The sequence below is a fragment of the Takifugu rubripes genome, chromosome 1 (genome assembly GCF_901000725.2).
Source record: "Takifugu rubripes chromosome 1, fTakRub1.2, whole genome shotgun sequence".
Taxonomy (NCBI): Eukaryota; Metazoa; Chordata; class Actinopteri; order Tetraodontiformes; family Tetraodontidae; genus Takifugu; species Takifugu rubripes.
Genome location: NC_042285.1, coordinates 21,389,055 through 21,406,465, shown reverse-complemented (window position 1 = coordinate 21,406,465; position 17,411 = coordinate 21,389,055). Strand labels below are relative to the sequence as shown.

Sequence of the window (17,411 nt, the reverse complement as noted above, 5' to 3'; positions counted from 1 at the left end):
GTTGAGGGGGTAAGGGGGATTTCATCCTGCCTCCTGTAAAGAACATTGCACCCACGTTCTTGCTGAACCGCCACTCGTGGCGTTTTCCTTCTTGATAACAAAACCCCATGAGCTAGAACAGCTCCGGCCATCTTACCGCCATTTACGTCTCATTTAAAAGCCATCACATTGTGTACACAGCTGCCAGCCTCCATCAGCGGGTAAACGATAGTTAAACAAACACGTCAGCGGCAGAGTCGTCATTGAGAGGAGACGATGGGAGCAACTTAAAATGGTGTTGGACAAGGACAAGAGAACGTCTCGCAACATTTAAACTTCATTACTACTTCATGCCTTTGCATCACATGCATGTTCATAATTACAGTTGAAAAACCCACAAGATTTAAAGCTGATAAGACATTAAATATATCTGCTAATGAACTATAAAAGTGACCTTCACATGCTTTCATTAAAAGAGACGTTTTGCTGGGAAATGGTTTTGTTTTCCTTCACTTTGATGGTTATGAGGGATTCACTGTGAAGACCGATGGGGCGGCTCTTTTCCATTAAATCTGCTCCCACAGTTGGCAAAGCCACCACACTTTGACCTGTGAACAGCCTGGTTCAGCACATCTGGATTAGGTGCCATGCAGACAGGAGCAAAATGTCCCAAAGGTCAGAGAAACGATTGCACCTGGGGTCAGATGGAGGCTCCCCAATACCTCGGCTCCGTTTTACCTGAAGCTGGTCCACCAAGTTCACCTCTGACCTCTTCCTCACCTGATGGGAATAAATAAGGTGGCAAAACAGAGAAAACACAGCTGCTGTATTTGAAGGTGGCAGAACTGTGCATCAGCAGCAGTTTATAGCCGCAGTGAAGAAATATTTTATATAAGAAATGGTTGTATTTGGTAGTAATGGTGATAGAAAAGACGATTTTATTTCAAATTACAATAAAGTAAAATCCAACAAGGACAACAAAAAGTAAAAAATAAAGGAATATCTAATGAAATCAAACTCAATCTATGCACAAAATTACATTAGCAATGCCGACTGAGCAGCAGCATCCAGCAGCTGGAACAATCTGCCGATGGATGAGACTCTTTCTGTCTGTGTGCCGTGTTTGTGATGCAAAAGTTGCAGCCTCGCCGCCGCCGTGTGACCTGGCGCGACCAGTTAGAAGGATGAATCGTCGAAAATGGCAGTCGGTGCCGTTACTGTCAGGGTTTTTTTTTTTGTCCTAATGAAAACGTGCAACTGTTTAACCAGACAGCTCTCTGAAGCAGAGAACGTGTTGGCAGCAATGTTCCCTCTAAACTGCGCGCTTGCGCAATCGCGCACTGCTTGCACATACTCAGCGCACACGAAAAATCTATGCAGAAACGTATTAATATCTAATTTTAGAAATGATATGATCTAGTTAATTAGACCAGTCATATAGTTTTTTGCACCATTTCGCAACGTAACTCAGTGAGCGACAGGTGTCCAGCCAATAATCCGATACAGTTCACCTACGCTACGCAGCCAATCAGCATTGAGTGTTTGCATATGTGCCCTGCCTTTACTCGCCGTGCACGTTAGCCAGTTAACGGTGCAGCGGAGTTAAGAGACGCAAATGCTAATCCCTTATCATGGCGAAACGAACGGGCAGAGCCACATCCACTCATCAAGCCAAAGTAAAAAAAAGAAATGCGGTTCTTTTAAGATGGAATGGCTGTCGGAGTATGTGCACAGAAGAACTAGTGGTGAAACTGAGTGACTCTTCCTATGGTTAAAGCAGGACTCTCACATATAACATAGTACACATCTCATGAACAAGATTTTTGTCTTTTTCATTTTATGTGCTGCTGTCATTTGATTCTTTTAATAAGCCATGTAACTTGCTATGATCCAAGGTCTTGAACAAACCTGATACTGGTGTGGCCACAGCGTACCCATCTGATGTTGTTCACAGTGGTCCTCAGTGTGCTGAGGGAGCTTGTGTGTCTGCTCAGACACATGAAAAATTAGAGGGGACATTGGTTGGCAGGCATCTCTTATTCATTACATCAACACAAATGCCATTGAAATCTTTGAAGAAAATGGAAAATTAGCAAAAAAGCTAAATAAAAAAGTCTAAGTCTCTATGGTAAATACTTTGACCCAATGATGCGTCCTGAGTGAATGCAGAGTCCGACGCCGCAGGTCTTGGCTCCTTCAAAGGGCCGAGATTTTTCAGAAGGGTTTTGATATTCCCTGCTGAGGGGCTGTTGTCAATATGCATGATCATAATTTGACTCGCCAATGTGAAGCAGGAGCTTGTTAAAGTCAGTCATCTGCAAAAGGTCATTGAAGACGAGCAGAGGCTAATCCAAAGCAATTATAGTTCAACTGCAAATGCTCCGCTTCTCCCACCAATGAATAAATATAATACGGTGATCTGGTTCAGACATGCCCCCAAGATCCAGGCTTGTTCTCACATATATTTCAGCAACAGCCATATGTCATTTGCCGCAAAAGCCAACAGTAGCCAGACTGGTAGCTATATTTTATGCATTTAATGAAAATATGTTGCATTTGAATGCATCTCTGCTTTATCATTTGCTCCTCACATCGCTTTAAACGTTAATTTTTGGATCCCGGATGAGGTTTGGACACATTTACCAGCTGTTAACGAGTTTCTAAGGACAGAACTCAGACGTAACAGTGTTTGAAAGCTGCAGCGCGCAAGAAAAGTAGAATTACTTCCAGGTGCATCAACCGTCAAGAGGGATATAATTTAGTACAATTAAGATTATCCCAACCTGCTGCAGCCAAGGCCACATAAAACAGCCCAACACTGTTGGTCAGTCAGTGACATTTAATTTATGCACTTTGGAAGTTCTCGTTAAGCCTCTGTTTGGAAATAATTCCAAGATGAGGCTGGAGAAAGGTCATCGCAGACGTGTGCCTGCTCAGATCTTCTCTGGGTGTTAGTGTTCTGTGAGTTCACCGTGTTCACATGCATGTTGCTGCTTGTATATGTCATTAACCTTTAACAGATTTCCCCAAAACGTTGTCCTCTTCCAAAGTTTTCCAATGTTTAAGCCGCAGTATGTTGTCATTCTAATGTGTGTTTATTACACATGCTCTACACACAAAGCATGTGTAATAAACACACGCTCTACACACAAAGCGTGTGTAATAAACACACATTCATATGTTGTCATTCTGGTGTGTTTATTACACACGCTTTGCTTGCTTGTTTCTCAGAGGTTATGGAACTGTGTGGCAGAGAAATGACGTAAATTCCAGAGTTTTAATATGACCGCAACTTCCATTTGTTCATCGTTAGCAGATGCACTGAATGTGGAATTTCACCCTAAGTGAAAACACTTTGGATCTGGAGGTCTTGTGTATCAGAATTTTAAGGTCCTCTATAAAACCGCCACATTAAAATGGGCCGTATGTCATCAGTGGCCTTGTCCCTGATTGAGCCCTACATTCATGTGAAAACTCTTCAGATTTGACTTGCTCTAATGTTTACAAGATTTGAGCAAAACTCCAGAGGGTTCAGAAAAGAACCTTGGAGCTTCTTTGTCGGCCTTCTTACTTTGGGCTTAAAAAACCAGAGCAGAATCTGTCACATCTGAGGAGAGTTTGATGAGAAACTGTTTAAATACGGAGGAGGAGCAGCGAAATGGTTATTAGTGACACAACAGAACATGATATACAATAATATTTTCATGATTGAGGTGGCACTTGATCTCAGCTTTAGTTATTCCTCATTATTACTGCTGCTACTCTTAGAAAGAAGAAATCATGGAGCTTAGAAATTCACGTTACTTCATTGATTTCGACTGGGAAACCTGGGGAGGTGACAGTTAAATCGTCATGTTTTTTGGTTTGATATGAATAAAAGTTGATTTAAGCATGCAGAAATCTCTTCCCACTCCCTGAAGACCTCTGTAGAACAGCTTCAGAGGCAGCCTGATGCACACAGGTGATAGAGCCTTTGCAGTCACGGCTCTTAGACATTGAATGATTTGCCTGAGGAGATCAGAGACCTGCACAAACAACACAGATCCCCAAGATATCTTTTCATTAGCTGCCTTCACACTATTTTTCAATTTATCCAGTGGGAAATGTGACAGGTCTACCAGGTTTGCTTTATAAATCTTTTTCCAGAGGAATGATTAATGGGTAGGCAGCGTAGAATTGAACCAGTGGTGTAAACCCAAGAATGAAAGGATTCTCTTAATTTACCAGCACAACAGCCGCCACAAACCAGTTTTATGGTTGACAAATCAAAAACGATGACCTGAGAGCTGTCGTGGAAGAGAATTCAGGGCATAAACACTTTCTTCAGACGCAGTACCGCTGAAATGTGGGGGGTTTTTTTTGGTTTTTTAAAATAATAAAAAAAAAAAAAGGTACTTGAGTTACTTGATTAAATAAAACAGGTGAACTGTCACACCCACCCAAAGTGTACTTCCTTCTTTTAAAGAGCTTTTGTTGATGAAATGTATTCCTCATCCCCTTAAACATGACAACTGAATACTTAATCCTGATTTATGCCCTAACTTTAACAGCCTTCACCCTCAAACAGACCTTTGAAATATTGAGGACCAGCAAAAGTGCCCTCACAGAAATATCCACTTACAGGTGAGATTTAAATGTGTGTCCTCACTAGGTAGTGTTTACAAGAACACACACACACACACACACACACACACAATGTGCTCGCACCCACTGACGTGACAAATGTTCATGCGTTCACTCAGAAACTGACAATATGGCGCAGCATCAGTGCTGTGGGCGGACCGCTCAGTCTAATCTGGAAATAGCAGCAGATCCCTGACATTTAACCAAATTGCTACAGACGTCACTCCTCTACAGCACTGCTGTGGACTTTCTATCCTTCAAGTCCATCAGAGGCCATCAGGTGTTCTTCCCGTTTCACCACCGAGTTCAAAATTGATTAAGGCGGAGACGGGTGGAGCTGAGTGGCAGCGCGAATGAGGAAAATGTCTTTAAATCTGCCTCCTCTCTTTTCAAAAGGGAAAGTTGGGGATACTTTTGTGGTTAATTGTGTTTGACGTCTGTCTTTGCTTGGTGTGTTTCCTCTGAGGTGGAACTCAGAGCAGGACAGCGTATGGGACTGAGTACAGATGAACAGGCCGGAGCTGCGTGGCATAGGAAGAGATACATCGCTTTCACTTTGATCATGATGAATGTTCAGCTGATGCCGCTTTCCTTTTTGGTCTCCAAGGAGACGGAGAGGGAGGCCAAGTTAATATTTGAAGTCTCGCAGCAGAACTTGGTGGGAAGCAGCTGAGCCCCTCTCAACAGGGGCCTTAAACGTCCATAAGTTTTCTAATTTGGGGCTTATTACATGAAGAGTTAAGATTTTCATGAAAGTTTTATGCTGTTGATAATGGTGCTTTCTGAGGCAACACCTTGCTATATCGTCAAATTCCGTGCCCATTGGCTCTTCCTGTTCACAGATCTGATGAGAAATCTTTAGTGGATCATTTCTATACTTATGTTTTACATCCCAATTAACCGTTCGTTGTACCAGTGCATTGACCAATCAGGAGCACAAACGTTCCACATTGTCTCCCATTTTCAAATGAATGCAAATCTTGCCTTTTTTTGCTCAAAAGCATTTTAAGATCTCTGATCATCTCCAGGCCAGGACAGATTGCTGTCCTCTGCATTATTTCAGTATTCTCAAAGCTACATTAGCTCTTATCTAATTCCACTAGCATTAGCAGCCATGCCTGGACAGCTATTACTTAAACTCTTTCCTATTGCTGGGAACACCAAGTATTTGTCCTGCACAGTAGAGCAGCCTGTGGATACGACAGAACTATAAGCTCTGTTCCACTCTGTGTACAACAATTGTGTCGGTCTTGTATCGGGTTTGATTCGTTCAGTGATGCGGCGGCAGGGAAAACAGATCTCATTCTGATGCTGTAGCAGACAGATATTTATCTCCTCTCACTCAGGAACTCCCTCCCTAACCAAACAGCTCCTTTGCAATCTTAACCGGTCTCCCAGCTGCAGCCTGGCTCCATCAGGCGTAAGCTCCCCTCCATCAATGCATCATAGTCTCAGATTCAAATCCGATATTCATCAAGCTACTTCTCCACTTGAATTACTGCTGAATATGACACTAGAATACAAATTGTCAAATCCCATGTGCAGCTTTAACGACCTTAAACTTTGAGTGGATCATGTTTTAAACGTCTTTTCTCGCCTTAACAGCATGTGTAACACTGCCTCTTGTTTCTGAGCTCCCCCAACAGTTCAATTCTGCACGATTATGCAGGATCACACAGCAGCTGTTGGCACTGGCAGCATTTTTAATAATTTCCCATCCATATTCAGTCAAAGCTGATGTCTTTGTTTTCTTCCAGGAAACACCATTTGTTCTCTACGGTTGTATGGAGGCGAAGTATACGATCAGTAAAAGTTGCGCATGTAAAGACTATTAGAGCAGATGGACGCTCATTAAACTGTAATTAAAACTAGGTTCCAACTGGTATAGTAGTAATGCTCTGTTAGGACCCCATCCTTCCTGTAAGACATATAGTTATCTTGAATGCTGACTCATGAGTAAAACCCAAAGGAATGCAGTTTCAGGACATTTAAAGGGTTTTTAAATCAATTGATCATGATATTAAAAAGGTACAATTAATGTGCTTATTGTTACATTTGTATTCATCTTTAAAAATCAAATCATTTAAAATATGCCAGACAGCATTCTTACCCCCCAAAAAACCCAAACAATCGTTTTAGGTGAGACTACAGCCCCTTTAGGGTGTTTGGCTTCAAGTTTCAGAATGCTCTGAAGTTTTGAGCCGCTTACCCTCTTTAGCTGTCATTAAAGCTGTTTCCACTAAGCAGTACAAGCACTAAACACTAATCTGCTTCAGTGTTCAGGCTGGGTGATGATAGCCGAGTCAGCTCTGTAAATAGTGATACCACACCAGCCCTAAAACAGTGCAGCTCGCTAATAAATTCAGCAGAGCCGCAGATGCAACTGTGTCAGCCAATCACAGCGGTTGAAGGGTTTTGTCAGTGAAGCGCAGCTCCTGGCTTCCAGGGGCTTCCAGGGGCCCCTGTGCTGCAGCGCCCTTTGGTTCCTTGTCTTCTCCGCAGCCTCAGGACTGTTCCTGCTTTTGTAGCTGACCTCCAGATCGGTTCCAACACTGCTGCTGGCCATCGGAAAGGTCAACCTCCTCCCGGTGACCCGGACCTGCTTCACCTTTCTGCTCAACTTTCTGATAATTCTGTGCTCAGCGTCTCTCCAGGCTCTCAACTCGGAGTTTCTAAATCAACCTCTAATGCCATCAGGCTTTTTCCACTGCGAGTTCCATCACTGCAAGGCTGACATGCTGAAAGCAAAGTGCAAGTGTGGTGACTTTTACCTCATTTTAGGTGCATTATTCATCATTTGTTCTATTTAGGAACATGGGCCCCTGAAAGCCATAATAAGAGTGGGCACGAAGATTGATAACAGCAAGGGTCCAGTGTGACGTATTAACCTATCCTCCTCGAGTTGCTACGGTGATAAATGTAGCAGGTTCTCTTTAAAGCAGAACTGTGAAATTGTTCCAAAGATGTCAAATGATAGAATTCTGATTCCAGGGGTCGTGGTTTCTATTACAGAGTGAAGGAATTAAAAAAAAGAAATAGAAAATCAATGTTGGAAACACTGATCTGATATTTTTCTCCTTTCAAAGACCTTAATCATAAACAATGCACTACTGTGTGGAACGACTGGGACCTTATTCTAGCTGTGATAGCTGTCCTTAAAGATTCTCAGCAGACCAAATAAATAATTTTTTTTTTACCCACTTTTAAATCACCAAATACAGGAAATATGGAGAGATATTTTTTTTGCAAATGTTCAATGTTGATAAATGTTCTTGTTGAATAGCATTGTGGAATCAACTGCTAGAGAAATATTCAGGTGTCAGTTCATGATTCTTCTTAAACTGTCAAATATGAGCGTTGGACGGGACCTTCAGACCTGGAAGCATGTCGGCAAAAAAATAAAGCCATTTAAATTTATTCTTACAGCTTCTCTTGCAATTAAATCTTCATGGAAACCCAGAACAACAAACACTGACAAAGAAACACTCAATAGGAAGAAACCTTGAGCAGGACCAGACTCAAAGGGGAGAGGCGCTAATGGCTACTCTAACTTTGACATTAACGCAAACCTTTGACTTATCTGTAATCTTTATTTCAGAAAACTGAAACATACTCACAAGTTCTTCTCCAAGTCTAAACACTTTTCTCTGATGGTTTGATTGTAAACCTTCTTTAAAGCACTGATGCACAACCTCATGTATCATAAGATGATCTGGCATCAAGGAGAAGGGTGTTTAAATACAGGTGGAAGGGGGCGGAGCCAATTAGACACAGGTGTGGGACCCGTTTGGGTATTGAGAACAGGTGAGCAGCGACAGTCGATGACATCGACAAAACACACAAAGATGAAGCTACACGCAAAACAACCACGTCAGTATTCTGCAATTTCTGCCCAAACTGTCCCAAATGGACAGTAATTTTGATGATACAGTTTGTTCATATACAAAACAACATTCTCATTAGTGCATTTTCACAGTATTAATAATGATGGTTTGGCCAAAGCACTGCTTTTTACCTCTTTGGCCATAATTCAATCAAACAATATAACATTTTTGAATATTTAATATACAGTGAAATGACCTCATAAACCAAAGGTTTACCCCAGATCCTTCTGCTGATACCACTGTTGCACACGCTGGAGCATGTAAACAGAGTGATGCAGCTCTGCTCCAGACTCCCGGAGCAAGTAATTTCACGTTTTCACATGTGGAACTTCAACACACTGTCCTCGTGCCGGCGTCTGGCTCCATTTTAGATTTCCTCTGCTCTGCTCTCTGCCTTACCTTATTAGCTAAATCACTGAGCTGTCCATCACTGAGCTGATATTCCACTTAGATCTTTGCTTGGATGGCTGAACAAACATTACGATTCAGACGCAGAGTTAGTAGAATCAGAAAAATCCACAGACCTGCTTATGGAGCGCCATACCGTCTTACACATTTGTAGAGTTGTTGGGCAGTGTTTGACATCTAATCTGAAGTGTAAAGCCATATAGATGAGCCGGGTATCTACCTACAAATTGCTTTAAATTAGATAATTAAACGGCCACAAAGGGGCGGATTAAGAGCCTACGCACATAACATACACAGCAGTTGACAGTTCTCCTCTGCCTCGGCGCGTTGACTTCAGGCGCTCGCTCAGAGAATGTGCAGCCATCTAATGCTGCTTCGATGAAGCGTCGTGTGTTTAAGGTCCCCAACTATGTCACAGCACAGAGCACGAGCGTTACTTTGTCTTGAGTGAGCCGTTTGTTTGAGATGTCGTTCCCACAGGAGACAAGCAAGTCAGTGTTTCTGCTGTGGGCGTTTCCTATAACGCATCACGCACAATGGCCTGAACGCCACAAATGTTTATGGTATATTTTTAAAACTAGTGAAGGAGTAAAGTGTCTCTGCACCTCTGCACAGCATCTGTAAAGCTTTACAGGTTTCGGCAGGGCCTTTAGTACATTTCAAACTAAAACTTGGTTTATATCACGTCTACTGTAAGAGCTGCTGCACTGTGTTGCATGTTAACCAGAATAATATAGCACATGTCGTCATCATGTGATTCAAAACCGTAGGGCAAATGAGGTCAGAATGAAACACTGCTTCCAGTCAATGGAGCCATTTACAGTTTGGTATTTACAGAGAACATGTTCCTGTGCGTTTCATACTAATTTCCGCTGCTTTCCAGGCCTGAAGGGGGCTACATAAAATCCTGCCTCCTCAAAGGCAGCCTGAGTAGCGCATAAAAGGTTTCACCAGCTGCTGAGTGATCCGAACACTCGGGGTGCTTGGTGCTCTTTTTGAGAGAAGCTCTTCGTCAGCTCTGCCACATCCTCTTTTTTCCATAGTCGTAGTTCCTGGTTCGCTATTGCTTTCCACCAACTTTGGAGAAAGACCTTCAGAAACTAGAAGTCGAGGTGCACGGTGGTTCTGGATTTAAATTTGGTGGGGGGGGGTTGTGTAGAGGTTGCACGGTCCCCTGTGCCTGTGCAGGTTGGGGGCTGTGGGCAGCTTCATCTGACAACATTTTCCCTCGATACTGTAGATGGAGACATAACCTCAAGTACAGTGAGGTGGCATCATCCAGCAACGCGCCATCATCCCCCTTTACCATTCTTTCCCATGACTCCTCTACACTTTAATCATTTATTAATTTCCCTTGTGGTCCGAGAGAAAGCATCATGGGCTGAATTTAAACTGCACAGATCAGAGGATCGGATTGTCACTTGTTCATATGAGACAGAATATGGAATACACGGCTTTCATCCCTGCAGTCAGCCAAATCCTCCATGAACCAACACAGCACAGCGACCGATTCATTAGATAATAAAAGATATTGGTTGATCTCGATTTTGTTGCTTTTGTCAACATTCCAAAGAACAAAATTGCAAAAAAAGTGTAATTTACAAGATTAATCTAAGCATAAATATAAGTAAATGTAGATGCATAAATATATGGTTATTGCCTCATCCATCCATCCATCCATCCATCCATCCATCCATCCATCCATCCATCCATCCATCCATCCATCCACAAATGTACAGAATATATTATAGATTTCAATAAGATAAAGGAAGAAAAAGAATATTTCCTTCTTTTGTGTGGTTGAAACTGAGCACAGTCTCACGCACCCAAACAAAGCACTCAAATAGCAGAGATTGTCACATTATTTATTTTTTTCCCCAAAATCTTATTTAGGAAATGTTCAGAGAGAGCCTTTTAACTTCATTTCACATTAAAGCTGAAGCCAGGAGATATATGTGACTAAATCCTCTTCACTAAAATGCAAAGTAGGAAAGACATCTATAAATTATTGAGTAAACATCTCAGAAAAAAGCCTTGGATGTGATTTAAATCTTTGCATGAAATCTAAAGTACATTACGTGCACTCTTGGGAAGGCACTATTTATAAGCCTTTAACTGCTATTAGAAATCCACTTTCTCTCTGGGCTCAGCCCACAGTGGCGGCTTAACAACAGGCAAACACAACCAAAAACATATTCTGAGCCCTCACAGAACTACACACACACACACACACACACACACACACACACACACTATTACTGTGAAAGAGTGTTCATTGAGAAAACGGACGTGGATACACACACCTGATCTGCTGCAGTAGTGATTGATGAAAGGTGTAACAGGCAGAGAGAACACGATGCTGGCGTGTACTGTTGTGAACTGCTCAATGAGTAAAGGGTTAGCAAATGTGCAGATTAAACTGCTGGACTTCACGTGCAAAAAAACATCTTTGGGCTAACTGATGCAAATTATGAGGCTGAACCCACCAAATGAGGTACAACAGATGGATTCTGTGCATTTTGCTACTCTGCTAAACCCCTCCAGCAGAACATTTAGCATAAAATAACACAAGAGGAAGCTTGTGTAGAGAAAACTGGGAAAAAGAAAAACACTCATAAGGCGAGTGTGATGCAAAAGTGCAACTGCTGCGCATAGAAATTATTTATCACACTTTTATTTACAACAATATGCAAAACCTGAACGTGTACGAGGAAAGGTCAAGGCTGAAAGCCAACTGCTGCTAGCTGAAAGTTACTTGGTTAAAGTCTTCGTGACTTTATGACTTTATATCACTCGATCTGAACGTTCCCTTTCTGCAAACATTCTGAATGTATGGAGGTATACATTAAACATGGCGCAGACTGAAGCTACTTCAAATGGTGTGAAGTGTAACGCTGAGGGTGAGTGAGCATGAGTAATCACGCCAGTCACATATTGAGTTTAATATGAAGTGATAATCAATGCACATATTGAGAGTGAGGAAATGGAGCCCGCGAGAGTGCTCATTCGTAACAAATGTGTCATTTAACAGGATTTTGCAGCAGTTTGACGTCTGTGACTCTTAAAGTCAACTAAAAAGTAGTGTACTCTCTTCCCTGACGTGGCGATTCTGTGCACCATCGCAAACATTTTGGTTTTTCTTTGCATGGATGAAAAGCATTAGAAAAATAAAAACAGAAAAAGAGAGTCTTGCAGCTTTTAATTTGATCTGATTTTTAAACAAAAGTGAGACTCACACATCAAGAATCCATTTGTGGAATGGATTCATTTACTTCATCCATTCTTTTGGAAAATTCCCCCCTTTTTTCTGCAGGGCTCCATCTGTGGCAATAAAAGCCTCCCAGCCTGGTCAATTGGGGCCATTGTGCTCACGTTTCCTGGTGTCATTTGCCAAGCACGTTTTGTGAGCCGTCTTTCTGGGTCTGCGCAATTACTTCCCGATTCTGAGGGCGGTGAGAGCGAGGCACAGTGAAACGCAGATGGATTGACCAGCTGCAGAAATCCAAAAATGAAGCACTTAATAGACATTACAGGAACGGTCTGGCTGTGAGTGTGACAAAGGTCACTTTTCCCCCATTAAATTTGTAATTAAAAATGAGCTCAGCCTATTTTCAACATGAATCGGTCATCGAAGATGAACACCGGTTCAAGTGGGTGACTTCCCCACTGCTCTTCCTGCAGTAAATAACTGAAGAGTTTGAACACGAGCCGTTCAAGTAACCAAGCCTCATCCTCAGATTTATGGTGGCCAAGAGTCTCTTAAACACACATTTGCTTTCATGGAGTCTTTATCATCAATCATGATGCAACACCAAGGACAGCCTGTATTCCTCTGACATCTGCTATTTGACACCCTCAAATTGACTGATGGAGCAGAGCCTTTATCACAGTGTCCCTGTTTGTGTGGTTTTACACCAAATAACCTGCATGGCAAAGTGCAGGAGGATGTTCGGTGTCCGTGAATAAGGCACTTATGTCAGAAATAATAAAACTGGTTGTCACATATTAGTGAGAGAAGCTTTTGGAAGTTTCTGTTTCCTTGCTGCTCACAAGAGTCTGAAATATTTTGGTTTCTGGCTATTTTACATTCTGCTGGTCTTAAAGGCTGAATCAAAAAAAAGCTGCACAGTCTGGAGATGCAACGACATTTTGTGAGGAGAATCTTTGCTTTTGACGTTGTTGCTCATCATCGGCAGCTAAAGGAGGGGAAAACATGTTTACACATCATACCTGGTACCTCTAATGAGACGATGTCCAGGTTGGGGTGAAAAGGAATATAAACAGCCTCAGAGAGCCAAAAGTATTGGGCCCCTTTGTGAACCATAAAGAGATGGTGCAGCTGGATGAGGGGAACATTAACCAGTCTCCAGAGGTTCTGTAGCACCCCTCCCTGCCACCTGTGCACAGCCAAACACAGACAAATGAGATGTCTGAGTGTGGGTGTGATCAGGACACTTAAAGGACATTTACTGCATTAGTAACGTGACAACCACCTCAGCGCCTCCAGATCCAGCAGGAAACGCCGGCGTGGGCCAAGCAGGAACTGATTTGCCGAGTTTTAGCTTCTTTGCCTCACCAAACAGCGAGGGGATATATGCTGCCCCCCCCCCCCTCCGGCCCCGTCTGTCAATGCCAAGCTGCAGATAACATCTCCTCTCAGGCTGAAGACACGTCTATCTGTGTAAATATCCATCCAGATTCTTGTGCTCTTACATGTGGCTCCTGCAGCCGCCGGGCCAGAGGATCAGAAACAGGGCTGCTGCTTCTTCCTGAGTGGATGGTCAGATTATTTTAAGCATTCTTGTCGGGTTGGATTCAGCGACAGTGTCATAGTTGTTCAGGTGCTCCAGTGTGGATTTAAAGTCTGGAAATGAGGCAAGAGGATGGTTGATGATCTGTCCCAGCAGGTGGATAGTTGCTTTCAATGAAACTGGGATCCCAGTTTATACAGACTGGTAGAAGACCAGTGCACAGAGGTTGTTTCTGCTGTCAGCTGCTGGGCCTCTGACCATTTAAACCTGGACTAGTTCGACAGCCACCTGCAATAAAGAGAGGAGAGTGGTCAGCACCGTATCTACCTGCCTGTAACACCTTAATAAAGACTCAATGTTGCTTAGGTTGGTCCTTGTTCATATGGAGCATCTACGGTGCACATTTTAGTGCGATTGCTGCATTAACTGACCTTTTGTGTGCTGGACGGCTGCAGAACTGTTGAAACTCTTCATGCCATGGAGGCAGTAGGAGCCATATTTGATCAAAAGCAATATTTCGAAAATAATAGACAGAAAGACAACAGAAGACAGGACAAATCAATGTGTAGGTCTGTAAAAGAGGAAAGACTTGCCAGCAGCGCTAACATTGTCATGCTGTACTGTCCATGAGGGCCGAGAGGTAGCTTAGCTCGTAGCTCATAGAGAATTGTGAGTGAGTGAATGTACGGTCCTTACTGCAGGACAGCACCATTATTTCATTCACTGACAGAGCATTTGTGAGGACAAAGATATCACGCTGCTCAGTTTAGATTTCACAGCTGGTGGCAGTTATTGCCTCTAAAAGGCTTTATTGATAAAGGGAAATAAACAAGACCTCAATAGGCTAACATAAAAACAGCCTAGCACCAGTGTGGGGGACATAAAATGCACCATTCAGGTTTCCCATGTGTGTGAATGCTGGTGGGGTTTTTTAATAGTGTCTTAGCAAATATCTCGCTAACCCACGGCACACACACACACACACACACACACTGATAATCCAGAAGAAAAGAACGCACCTGTGCAGGTGGTGTTCATATTTTGTCTGCATCCATCTTGATTTGTCACAGCGGGACATGAAGCCGTCCTGTTGCATCTTTTCTGAAACCCAACGATTACACGATCAGTGTGGAGCATGCTTTGGAATCGGCCTTCTGAATTAAATTTTTTAATTAATTTAAAAAGATACCAGTTGATAAACAGCAAGGCGTTGGAGCGATCAAGATCAAGCTAAGATGAGTGATCAGGTTGAAATATAATCAGGATCATTTCCATTCATGCACCAGCACAGTCGCGTCCATGTTTTCCCGCATAGTTCCAAGTGTCCGAGGTCCACACGAAGGAAAAGCACAGTTATTTGTTGACAAAATCTTGTAAAAACAGTCACATTAGTGTCAAATTATAGATGGTGCAATTGAATGTGAAGGAATAGAAGGCGTCATTTTATCATCTCAGGCATGGTGCTGGCCGCGCCACTGCTTGTTTTTCTGTACTTTAGCAGACCAAGAAGGCACTTTCAGACACAAACTCTGATTCAGCAGCCACATGATGCCTCCTGCGATTATTCTTTTATGCTACCAGTAACCTCGTGACTCTTCCCTCATTTATTATGAATCAGGCAGTCGGTTTTGCTCCCATCGTCTTTGGTCATTTCTGAGGCCTTGAACTAGCTGTATTGATGAAAATAAAGGAAGAAACTTTATCCATTAAACAGCTAAAGCTTCAACGTGTGTGTCTATTTAAAAGACATCCTGTTATAGCCGCAGCTCACTTCCTCCCGTATGGATTTTAAAGGTTTCAGTTATTTTTGTTGGTTCATAAAATAAACACTCTTCTAAGATTTCAAGAACAACCTGCGACTGAAGCAATCGGCTGCGACGCTGAAAATGACCTCAACCAACTCATTAATAGTCTTCTATTCATTTGGCCAGCTGCTGTACATGTGCAGCAGCTGGAGGACGCCTGGATTGGTTGCTGGATTGTTGTTGTCGGTCCCCTCGTGGGTTGGTTGTGTGCACAAGCGCTGCAGCAGATTCCAGCAGCAATATCCTGAAGCGGGCCAGGGTAAACACAGGTGAACAGCAGACCCTCAGGATGTCTGACGGCAGGTGCTCAGCATGTGCCATATGAACCGCCTGGTATCATAGTCTACAGTGTAGAGTCTACATGGGTGTAGACTCTACACCCATGATCCTGAATCAGTTTCCTTCATTCAATTCAATTCAATTCAATCTTTATTTATATGGCACTTTTCATACGCTAGGTAGCACAAAGTGCCTCACAAAGGATAAAAACAGCAAAGAGAACAAGAGAATCAAGAAAAGGACACACATGCATACAACACACTTACACACACACCCACACACATAAACAAGCTGAGGCAAGCTGAGACATGGCTGGGCACCGAGACCTGAGGCGAAGGAGACGCCACCTTTGGAGGCCCACCATGCCAAGGGAGGTCACGGTCTGTGACCACAGGCGGTACCGCCACAAAGACCAGCCCGACCCGGACAGACCGGAGGCTCCACACCAAAGCACAGAGCCCCCTAACCACCCAGGCCAGAATCGACAATGGGACAGCACCCCCAGCGGTAGACCGGAAACATCTCCCAGCCTGGCAGGCCCCCATGAGGAAACACCATGAGGAAACACTGGAGCTAAAAACTGAAGGACTGAAACAGTAAATGGGATAAAAGGTATAAAAGCTAAAAACTGAGGAACTAAGAATTGAAGGAGTAAAACAGTACTAAGACTAAAACAGACTGAAACAGTAAATGCGATAAAAGGTGTAAAGACTAAAAACTGAGAATAAGAACTGAGGGAGTAAAACAGTACTAAGACTAAAACAGACTAAAAATCTCATCTCATCTATGATGTAATTTACTCTTGCCGTTATGAAATTCTAGTGAAACAATGACTAAAATTACATTTATATTGCATTCAAAGAGAAATCTGATGTGTGCGGGCTCTATACCGAAACTAAATTACAAGATATAATCCTGTATACAGTTTAGAAAGGAGCATTCCCAAACATTCCCTTCCTTATTGAAGGGAAAAAAAAAGGAAAATAAAAACACTCCGACAGACAGGAAACCAAATCTACCCCTCGGAAATTGTTTTTCCTGGACTGACCCTTTTCGCCACAATGTGCACCCTGAAGTTGCACAAACCCAATATCAGGCAGTCAGAAAAGATGTGACCGTCAGCAAATATGAAGCTGGCTGGACTCACGACACTAATCTGGGACTTGGCAGCATTGCACGCGGGAGGTTTGTCACGTCCATCGCTCTCCTTGCAGATTCCCGCCTGCACCTGTTCGGTGAGGGAATTAGCCCAGTTCGGCAGTGGAACCAGCAGACAGCAGATCTCACACACATCACAGTCACATCAGCCAGACATGAATGAAGATTTGCTGCAACAATGACCATTTGGCCCACAACCCAGGTACGATCTCTCTTCTGGAGATGAATCCAGTGTTTATAGATATTTGATCAAAGACAGCTGCGGATTAACAGTGAATAACGACGACACATTTCAACTGCAAACGATCAAATCCAGGAAACAGCTGGCAAATGATGCCGCACCTGTTCCAGGACATCCGTCTGCCTACCTGGGATCAGCACCTCGTGCAGCCTTTTGCAAAGACATGAGATTAGCTCTATCGCACACGGCTCCAGTGGCGATAGCGGCTACGGCTCTGAAATTTATGGAACAGCCTTGGGTCACTACCGATGACTGTTATTGCTGTTAGCATCCAAAATATACC

The 17,411-nt window shown here is 43.0% G+C and overlaps 1 long non-coding RNA gene across 1 annotated transcript; it reads right to left on the bottom strand.

The window, feature by feature from the left end:
* Positions 1-6,573: 6,573 nt before the first annotated feature.
* Positions 6,574-8,328, bottom strand: LOC115251411 (uncharacterized). The gene is made up of 2 exons (XR_003889960.1): positions 8,220-8,328; positions 6,574-7,340 (listed from the first exon to the last, which is right to left on the bottom strand). It is a non-coding gene; the product is annotated as an uncharacterized lncRNA (long non-coding RNA).
* Between the last annotated feature and the right edge of the window lie 9,083 nt (positions 8,329-17,411).